The following is a 9318-nucleotide window of genomic DNA, read 5'->3' as shown; positions in this document are numbered from 1 at the left end:
TTTTGGTACCGGGGATTGAATCTAAGGACACTTAACCACTGAGCCACATCCCAAGCCCTTTTTATTTTTGCTTTGAGACACTGTCTCCTTAAGTTGCTTAGTGCCTAACTAAGTTGCTAAGGCTGGTTTTGAACTTGCCATCCTCTTGCCTTAGCCTCTCAAGCCATTGGGATTACAGGTGTGTACCACCATGCCCTTGCTAAGGAATTTGTTGAGTGTTTTTGTATCTTTGTTTATGGATCATTTTCTTGTAATGTCTATAGGATTTATAGTATACATCTTTAACTTATAACACCTTCAAGTGATATTAGTATAAAAACTTAAAATGGTGTTTTATTTCTCCCTCTTGTTATGCTATTATTGTCAAAAGTATGTTATATAAGACTGGTGGCACGCACCTGTAATCTCTGACTCAGGAGGCTAAGGCAGAAGAATCATAAGTTTTGAGGCCAACCTCAGCAACTTAGTAAGACCCTATCTCAAAATAAGAAGGGCTGGGGATGTGACTTTGTGGTAAAGCACCCCTGAATATAATCCCCAGTACAAAATTTAAAAAAAACCCAGAAAACTGTGTTATAAACTCATACTACATTCACCTATTAAAGTGATTTGAATAAGAAGGAAAAAAATCTATTTTACCCATGTAGTTACAATTGTACAGTTTCTAGTGCTGTTCATTTCTTTGCATAGATCTGTATTTCTAATGGTATTATTATTTTTTTTATTAGAGGGAGTTCCTTTAACATTTATTGTAGTGTGAGTCTACTGGTGATGAATTCTTTCAGCTTTTGTATATCTAAAAGGGTATTTTGCATTATATTTCAAAGATATTACTGTTTTTCTGTTGGAATAAAACTCTAGGTTGTCAAATTTCTTTTAGTTCTTCTTGTGTGTGTGAGTATGCATGTGCGCTGCTGGGGAACAAACCCAGGGCCTTGGGCCTTGGGTATTCGAGGCAAGCACTCTGCCACTGAACTAAATCCCAGCTCACTCTTTCAGTACTATAGTTGTGTTATGCCATTATTTTCACACTTCCTGTTGTTTTTGCAAGAAATTGGCTGTCATCTTTGTTCCTCCATACTTTACATGTCTTCTCCCTCTCCTACTACTTAAATTATTATAATTAACATATTAATTATACAGATAAGTGGCTTTCATTGTGACATTTCCATACTTGCAGATATTTTGCTTTGATCATGTTCACTGTTCCTGTGTCTGGTATTGTTACTTAAAATTTTTTTCTCTTTATCACTGATTTTGAGCAATTTGATTATGATGTGCCTTGAGGTAGTTTTCATATATTATACTGATGTCCATTGAACTTCTTGGATCTGTGGGCTTATGGTTTTAACCAAATTTGGAGAAATTTCAGCCATTATCTCTTCAAATATTCCTTTTATCCTCAACTATCTGTCATCTTCTCAGGAACTCCAGTTATACATATATTTTTCCCCCCTCTGTACTGGGGATTGAACCCAGAAAATACTAGACACGCTCTGCCACTGAGCTACATCCCCAATCCTTTTATTTTGAAACAAGTTCTTGCTCAGTTGCCCATGCTGGCCTCAAACTTGGATCTTCCTGCCTCAGCTTCCCTGTAGCTGGAATGGTAGGTGTGTGCCACCATATTCATCTGCTGCTTTATTTATTTTTAAATTTCTTTTTCCATTGTGTGTGTGTTTTGGATAGTTGTTTTTTTTTTTTTTCAGCATCTTCAAGTTTACCATGTTTTTCTTCAGTAGTGTCTAATCTGCTGTTGAGTCCATTTTCCATTCAATATATTACTGTCATGAATTGTCATTTTTATTTTAGAAAGTTTTAGCAGGGGAGGGGTACTGGGAATTGAACACAGGGGTGCTTTACCACTGAGCTACATCCCCAGCCCTTTTAAAAAAATTTTTATTTTGATACAGGGTCTTGCTAAGTTGCTGAGGCTGGCCTTGACCTTGAGATCCTCCTGCTTCAGCCTCCAGAGTTACCAGGATTATAAGTATACACCACCATATCTGGCTATTTTAGAAATTTGATTTGGATCTTTTTTTAAAAAAAAAGTCTCAGCTTTTTGAACATGTGGAAAGTAGTTATAAAAACTATTTCATAAGCCCATGAGCTGGTATGTACTAGGCAAGTACTCTATTACTAATTTATACCCACATCCCATATTTACTAATTCTTACATCTTGTCAATTCTGGGTTGTTTGGGATTGGTTACTTCATCTCCTTGTTATAAGTCATAGTTTCCTGCTTTTTTTCACACCTGGTAATTTTTGTTTGGATGCCAGACAGTGTGAATTTCACCTAATTGTTTGCTGAATATTTTTGAATTCTTATAAAAATTCTTGAGTTTTGTTCTGGAATGCAGTTACATGGCTTGGAGATGATTTGTTCTTTTTGGGTCTTGTTTTGCTAGGTGGGACCAGAGCCATACTCAGTCTAGGGCTAATAATAACCCCACTGCTGAGGCAAGACCCTCTGGTGAATTCTATCCAGGGCCTACCTTTTCCAATCTGGCAGGTGAGAACAAGCAGGGAGTAGCAGCAGGTCACAGGATGTTCTCCAGACTTGATGTCTCTTTTCAGGCTGGCATGATGTCCCCCTCCCATCCCCTCCTTTCCTTTTCCAAGGCCCTTATTGTTGTGTTTGTTTGTGTTTCAGCTGATCCCTGTTAAATCTGATCCTTCTTATCCTGCATTGGTCAGTAAGATGAGGATCTGACTTTCATTCACCCATTCTCACCCTTCCACTCTTCGCATCTTTAATATATCCACTCTAGATTTTTTTTTTTTTTTTGCTTTAACTGATTGTGCTTACATTATTATATCATAAAATGTGATGGCTTTTCCCTTTCTGAACAACTTTTTGTTCTTCTGTAGTTGTTTTTGTTTGCTTAGGTTTTTTTCTTTTCTTTTTTTTGGGGGGGGTGGCACTGGGGATTGAACCCAGGGCCTTATATATGAGAGGCAAGCACTCTACCAACTGAGCTATATCCCCAACCCTTGTTTTCTTTTTATTTAATTATTTTTTTTTCTGTGTTAGAGATTGAATCTAGGACCTTTTTTATACTAGGCAAGCTCTTTACTACTGAGCTATATACTCTAGCCCTGCCAAGTGTTCTGTGTACCTTTTGATTAGTCACATTCTTCACTAACTGTCTAAATTTCCCAAGATGTCAGTTCCATTAGGTATTCTGTCAAATTCATTTTTCTGAAGAAGACTCTTTAACATCCTTCTGCCCTATGACAGCACAGACTAGGCAACCTTCAAAATCCTGGGCATTTCCTTTACTGCCCTTCTACTTCCTGTATCCCTAGTCTTCCCCTTGGGTGCTTTACTCTCTAGTTTCAGTACAGCATATTCTCTGTAGTTTCGGGAGAGAGGACCATGTTCGGGTGGTAGGTTTGAGACTGTGCCACCCTGACCCTGGATAATTCGGTTGATAAATGAATATAGAAATCTGGGTTGGAAATTTTTTTCTTTCAGCATCTTCAGGACATTACTCAATGGACCTTTTAGGTTCCAGAGTTCATATTGCAGTCTAATATAATTCCACATTCTTTGTGAGGATGAGCTGTTAATACTATTTTATACCATGAGGTAGTCTACATCTCATTTAAAAAAAAAAAAAATCTTTCCAAGAAGGCTTGCCTTGTTAAAGTTTAGAGGACTCCATTAAAAAAAAAAAAAAAAATGAATGTGAAAATCTAATCAGGAAAAAATTATCAGAACAATTTTTGGGTTATTTAGACCCATTAACTTATGTTTATGATCTTGGTGTGAAGGGCATTTTAAAAAATGGTTCAGGTTAACAATGGAGATAATATCTGAGAACAGACTGTTCTGGCGAGGACAAATGATTGGCATAATTATGGGCTTTCATCAGAGCTATGGTTCTCAGCTCCAGTTTGGATCTATTGAAGAAGCTTCAAGATATGATGCCTGAGACTCACTTAGACCGAGTCGATCAGAATCTCAGGGGATGCCCAAACATTGACAGTTTTCAAGCTTGCAGTTGACTTTAATACATATGAAGGCAAAAAAACTAGAGCTTAGAAGGCCTTTACTTTTCAGTTTGTGCTTTATGGACCAGCACAACAGCATCACTTGGGAAATTGTTAGAATAGAGACTCTTGGGCACCACTCCAATTCTGTGGGATCAGGATCTGTATTTGTTATTTCTATATTCACTAAAATTTGAAAGACAAGTGAATTAACCTCATTTATCCATATGACAAATATTTACAAGCACCCATTGTATGCCAGAGTCTGCTAGAATGGGGATGGGTCTGTTGAGTTTTTTGCTGCTCTCATTTGTAGTTTTTTGGGGGGGCGGTTACTGGAGATTAAATCCAGGGACACTCAACCCCTGAGCCACAGCCCTATTTTGTATTTTATTTAGAGACAGGGTCTCATTGAGTTGCTTAGTGCCTCGCTGTTGCTGAGGCTGGCTTTGAACCCACAATCCTCCTGTCTCAGCCTCCCAAGCCTTTGGGATTACAAGTGTGTGCCATCGCGCCAAGCTCATTTGTAATTTTTTTTTTCTCCAGTTTAAAAAAAAAAATTCTGTTATTTTTTGTGGTTATAATATTTTATGATTCTTGTCTGAAATTTTCTTCTTTTAGGCATCTGGTAATTTTTTTATTGTCTGCTCTTAAGGACTACAGTGCTCTAAGGCCTTTGAACTTTGGTGACCCGGATGGCCCATTTGTTGGTATGGATGGCTCCCAGTGTTGGTATCTTTACATCTTTCTTGGCTTGGTCAGAGGCCCTAGAGAACACACCTTTTGTCTCTTAAGAGAGTGGAGGCTTTAGTTCTTAGGTAGAAAAGGAACTGGGATCTTGGCATACTGCCTGTGCTTCCCTTGTTTGGGATGTGCACCTCCTATTGTCCACAAAGCTCCTTGGAAAGACCTTCAGCTTATCTCTCTGGGGAAATTTTTGGCTTTGATAGGGTGTGGAGGGGCAATCACCTTTGATTGTATTGGGAAGTAAAGTCTTACTGTTTTTTAAATTTTTTTTCCCTTCAGTAATGAGGATCAAACCCAGGACCTCACACATGCTAGGCAAGTGCTTGACCACTGAGCCACATCCCCAGCTCTTTTATAGTTTGATAAAGGGTCTTGCTAAGTTGCCAAGGTCAGCCTTGAACTTGTGATTTTCCTGCCTCATCCTTTTGAGTTTCTGGAATTACAGGTGTGTACCACTGAGCTTAACTTACTATTTCTTAAATAGCTTCTAAGTATAAGTACTCCTGCATTTTCCTTCAGACACATCACCTCTTCTTTCATAGGTGCCTGGGGCTGCCAGTTCTAGGCCGTCAGAGGATTTTGAGGTCATTGAGTTCCTCTCATTTTGTAATCTGTGATTATATCAGGTGCTCTCCGTTGTCACTGGCCTATCTGCTTTTCAGCTTCCAAAGATATATGTTTGTCCGATCTACCAGTTTCCCCAGCCTTAGGAACTATGCCATTCAAAACAAAACAACAACAACAAAAAATTATTATTATTTTGGTAGAGTTTTAGGAAAGAGTGAAATGATCTGCATGGGTCAATCTAGTCTTTTCCTGGGATCTTGGCCTCTTTAAACTATCTTATAAAATCCATAAATTCATTTAGCACCAGAGGACATACAGTATATATTTGACATATCTGATACAGTGGAATGGATATTAGACTTCCACTCTTTCCTCCAGAGACTTGAATCCACAAGCCAAGCAGTTTTGCTTATGGTTGTATGTGGACTAAATTCTGGCTTTATCTTTTACCCTCATCTGTAAAATTTATGGATAGAGTAGAGTACCTAGGAGGGTTTTAAATCAATCAGTGCATAGGAAGCATGTAATAAAGAGTTTGTACATACTGTCATTGTTATTTTGTTTGTTTGTTTGTTTGTTTTTGTACCAGGGATTGAACCCAGGGGTGCTTAACCACTGAGCCATATCCCTAGTCCTTTTTGGACTTTAAATTTTGAGACAGTCTCACTAATTTGCTTTGGGCTTCCTTAAGTTGCTGAGGCTGGCTTTGAACTTTCAATCCTTCTGCTTCTGTCTCCCGAGCCACTAGTATTACAGAGGTGCACCACCATACCATCTTCTTGAAGACCCAGTCTGTTGACTTGTGTTTCTTCAGATTTCCCCAGAATCCCTAGCTCAGAGTGAACACATATTAGGTACATGATGAGTGACTGAAGAGAGGGATGGGGTACAGGGGTTTGGCCTGGTCCCTCCCTTTAGCAGCTACCCCCACCCCACCGCCCCCAAACTAGGTGGGGCAACACTGGCTTTTTCCTGTCTGTCTTCTTATGTTGTATCACTAAATGAGATGGGGTTCCCTCTCTGGGCCCCTGAACTTCACCAGTTCCTGACCTTGGTAGGGCTTCCCCTCCATGGACAAAAAACTAGCACTCTGAACATTTGCTCTGCTCTAACTGCAGGGATCCATCCCTTATGACAACTTCTTAATGCCTTGGACTGGGTAAACTCTTTCCCCTTTCAGGATCTGAGTTTCTTCATTGGTCAAATGGATGAGAAGGATGTGATGGGTTTTAATGTGTATATCTTAAAGTCCCTGACATTTCTCTCACTCCCATGCCCTTCTAAGCTCTGCAGCCTGCATGGGTTGCATGTTTCTAGTCCTGGGGTTTTCATGTAGACAAAGTCTGAAGGGGATGAGCAGTGTTTCTTGCAGAGTAACTGTTCTGAATCTCCTCACCACTATTCCTTTCCCCACCCCACCTCCAGGGCCCAACAATAGCTCCCTTCAGCTTTGGACTCTCGCTGTGGGGGTGGGGTGGGATGGGGTGAGGCTTGAGCCAGCAGTGGGCAGGGTAACCAGCTGGATAGCCTCTGTGCAAACCCTGGAAGAGCTCCGAGAGTGGCAAACTGCTGAGAGTTGGACTGTATCCTTCTTCCCACCTACTTTCCTCTCTTCCTTGGGTTCACTGCTGGGCCTTGGTATTGTGTTGGTGCCTGAGCAAGATGATTGGCAAGAGGAAGCTCTTGGCATCTTAGTCAAGGAACTGAACATGCATGACGTGCATGGCCATGAGACCCAGAGAGCCACAGGAATTTGTCTTCTGTCACACATTACTAGTGCTTGTGTGTGAGTGTGGGAAGTGAGGGATATCCAGGAGTACTTTAGGGTTTTCAGTATCACATCTGGATGGCAGGGTTGGCATACTACTGTTTAGCTGCTGCAGCATGAAATAGCTTCATCACATTTTCAGGACCAACTTGGGACAGATGATGAGTTCAGCACGATTTGTTGTGTTGTTCAGTAGGCCTTTACCTTCCTCTCTAAAAGTTACACCTTCTCCATTGGAGTAGGAGTAGATAAGTCACAGGAGGGGCCCTATGTCTGGTTTTCTGTACTCTGCCACACCACCCTGGCCCTCCCTGGATCCCCTTTATTCTCTTAGTAAAGCTGGGATGCCTGACAAGCCCAGACTTTCATTCTTGCATCCTGTGGCCCAACTCTTCTCTGTAGTCTGGTGAGAAGGCCCCTTAGTGAAGGCTGGTGAAGGCTTGGCTGAATTGTCCATGGGTCTGAAACAGCTTGGTGGGAGCTAAGTAGCTTAGTGGGTCTGGGACAGGAGTGGCTATTATGAGATTGACAGTTCTCTTCCCATGAAGTTGCTAGCTTTTCTGGATTAGAAATAATGGGCAGGGGCAAAGCTGAAGCAGGGGGAGGGTAACCAGTGGGTATGTATCCACTGGGGAAGTCAAGTGGAAAGAGCACAAAAGAAAAGAGGCAAACTTTCTCCATTGTTTGTCACTAAGGCTGAAGTCTTTTTATCAAACTCTCAACCAGGTCCATTGCACTTTACAATGTGTAAACCACAGTACAGGCGTTCAGTAGAATTGTATACTAATACAGAGAGTTACAGAGAGTGACTCTTTAAGAATTGGAGCATGGTGGATAATTTAACCTTTGAAATACTTTTGGTGTGCTTATACTACTCTGGTTTAAAATTTTTTTAAAAACATTTTTGTGGTGCTAGGAATTGAACTTAGGGTCTCCCCCATGCTAGTCAAGCACTCTACCACTGAGCTACATCCCCAGCCCTCTACTAACCCTTATTTATAAATGTTCTTTAACAAAAACAAACATGGGGATATACAAATAACGGTTTGGAGATAGGAAATGGGATTTTACACAAGAGATGGCATTTGATAGGGGTCTTGAATGGTATAGAGGAGTTCATTTTATAGATAAAAAGTGTCACAAATAATAGCTCAGAGGCATTAAAATTAAGGAATAAGGTATGGCTGGGGAAAAGCAAGCATTTGACTTGATTGAGACACAAGACATTTGAAATAAATGGTAGTGTGGAGGTGAAGAAATAGAGTAGATCCTGAAGGACCTTATGTGCCAACAGAGAGTTTGACTCAGAAGTATGGAAGGATGCAAGAGGGGTGATCTCAGGTCTTTTTATACTCTCACAGGACAAGAGGTGTCTCCAAAGGTTCCAGGGAGCTCCAGAGAGAAGGTGGAACCTGATTCGGAACCAGTGGGGTTCTTTGCATACATGACAGAATAGAATTTCAGCACATTACCACCAGGCACAGATGGTTTATTTAGGAAGTAGGTATACATTCAAGGGAAAGTGCGGGTCATCTTGAAAGAGATGCCTTTGGAGGTAAAGCAAGGAATATTCATTTGAGGGAGAGAGTAGGCCATCTCCAGAGTGAGAAATGTGGTCTTTGGGTTCTCAGGTCTTCTTTAAAGGAAACTTGTTGAGGGGTGGGTATGGGAAGGTATGTGGGAATGGTATCATCATTCTGGTAATCTCAATACTGGTCTGGATCATTAGGATAATGTGGTCTTCATTAGTTGATTGATAGCACTGGAAAGTCTCCTGAATTATAGATTTCCTCAAGATATCCTGCCTCTTTGCTTCATCTGTACCGGAGGGTTTAATTAATAGTGCTCAGGTAGACTTACAGATTTCCAAGGAATCTGGGAATAATAGGCCTAGAAGGGAGATAGGGTTAGAGAGTACAGACCTGGAAGAGTACGTGGAACTTCTAGATTAAAATTATTTTCTTGCCAGGTGTGGTGGCGTAGGTTTGTAATCCCAGTGGTGATGGAGGCTGAGGCAGGAGGATCATGAGTTCACAGCCAGCCTCGGCAACTTAGTGAGGCACTTAGCAACTTAATGAGACTGTGTCTCTAAATAAAATATTTTATTTTCTTGTCCTTCCTTTGGGTCTCCTTTCTACCTATTATTTCTTCTACCTCAAGATGGCAATGACAAAACAGGCAACCATGTGCCAAGTGCTATTGTAGTCATTCCCCTGCCCTCTCTCTTTTTTTTTTTTT

The sequence above is a fragment of the Marmota marmota genome, unplaced genomic scaffold, assembly GCF_001458135.2.
Source record: "Marmota marmota marmota unplaced genomic scaffold, marMar, whole genome shotgun sequence".
NCBI lineage: Eukaryota > Metazoa > Chordata > Mammalia > Rodentia > Sciuridae > Marmota > Marmota marmota.
Note: the sequence above shows the minus strand (reverse complement) of the source record.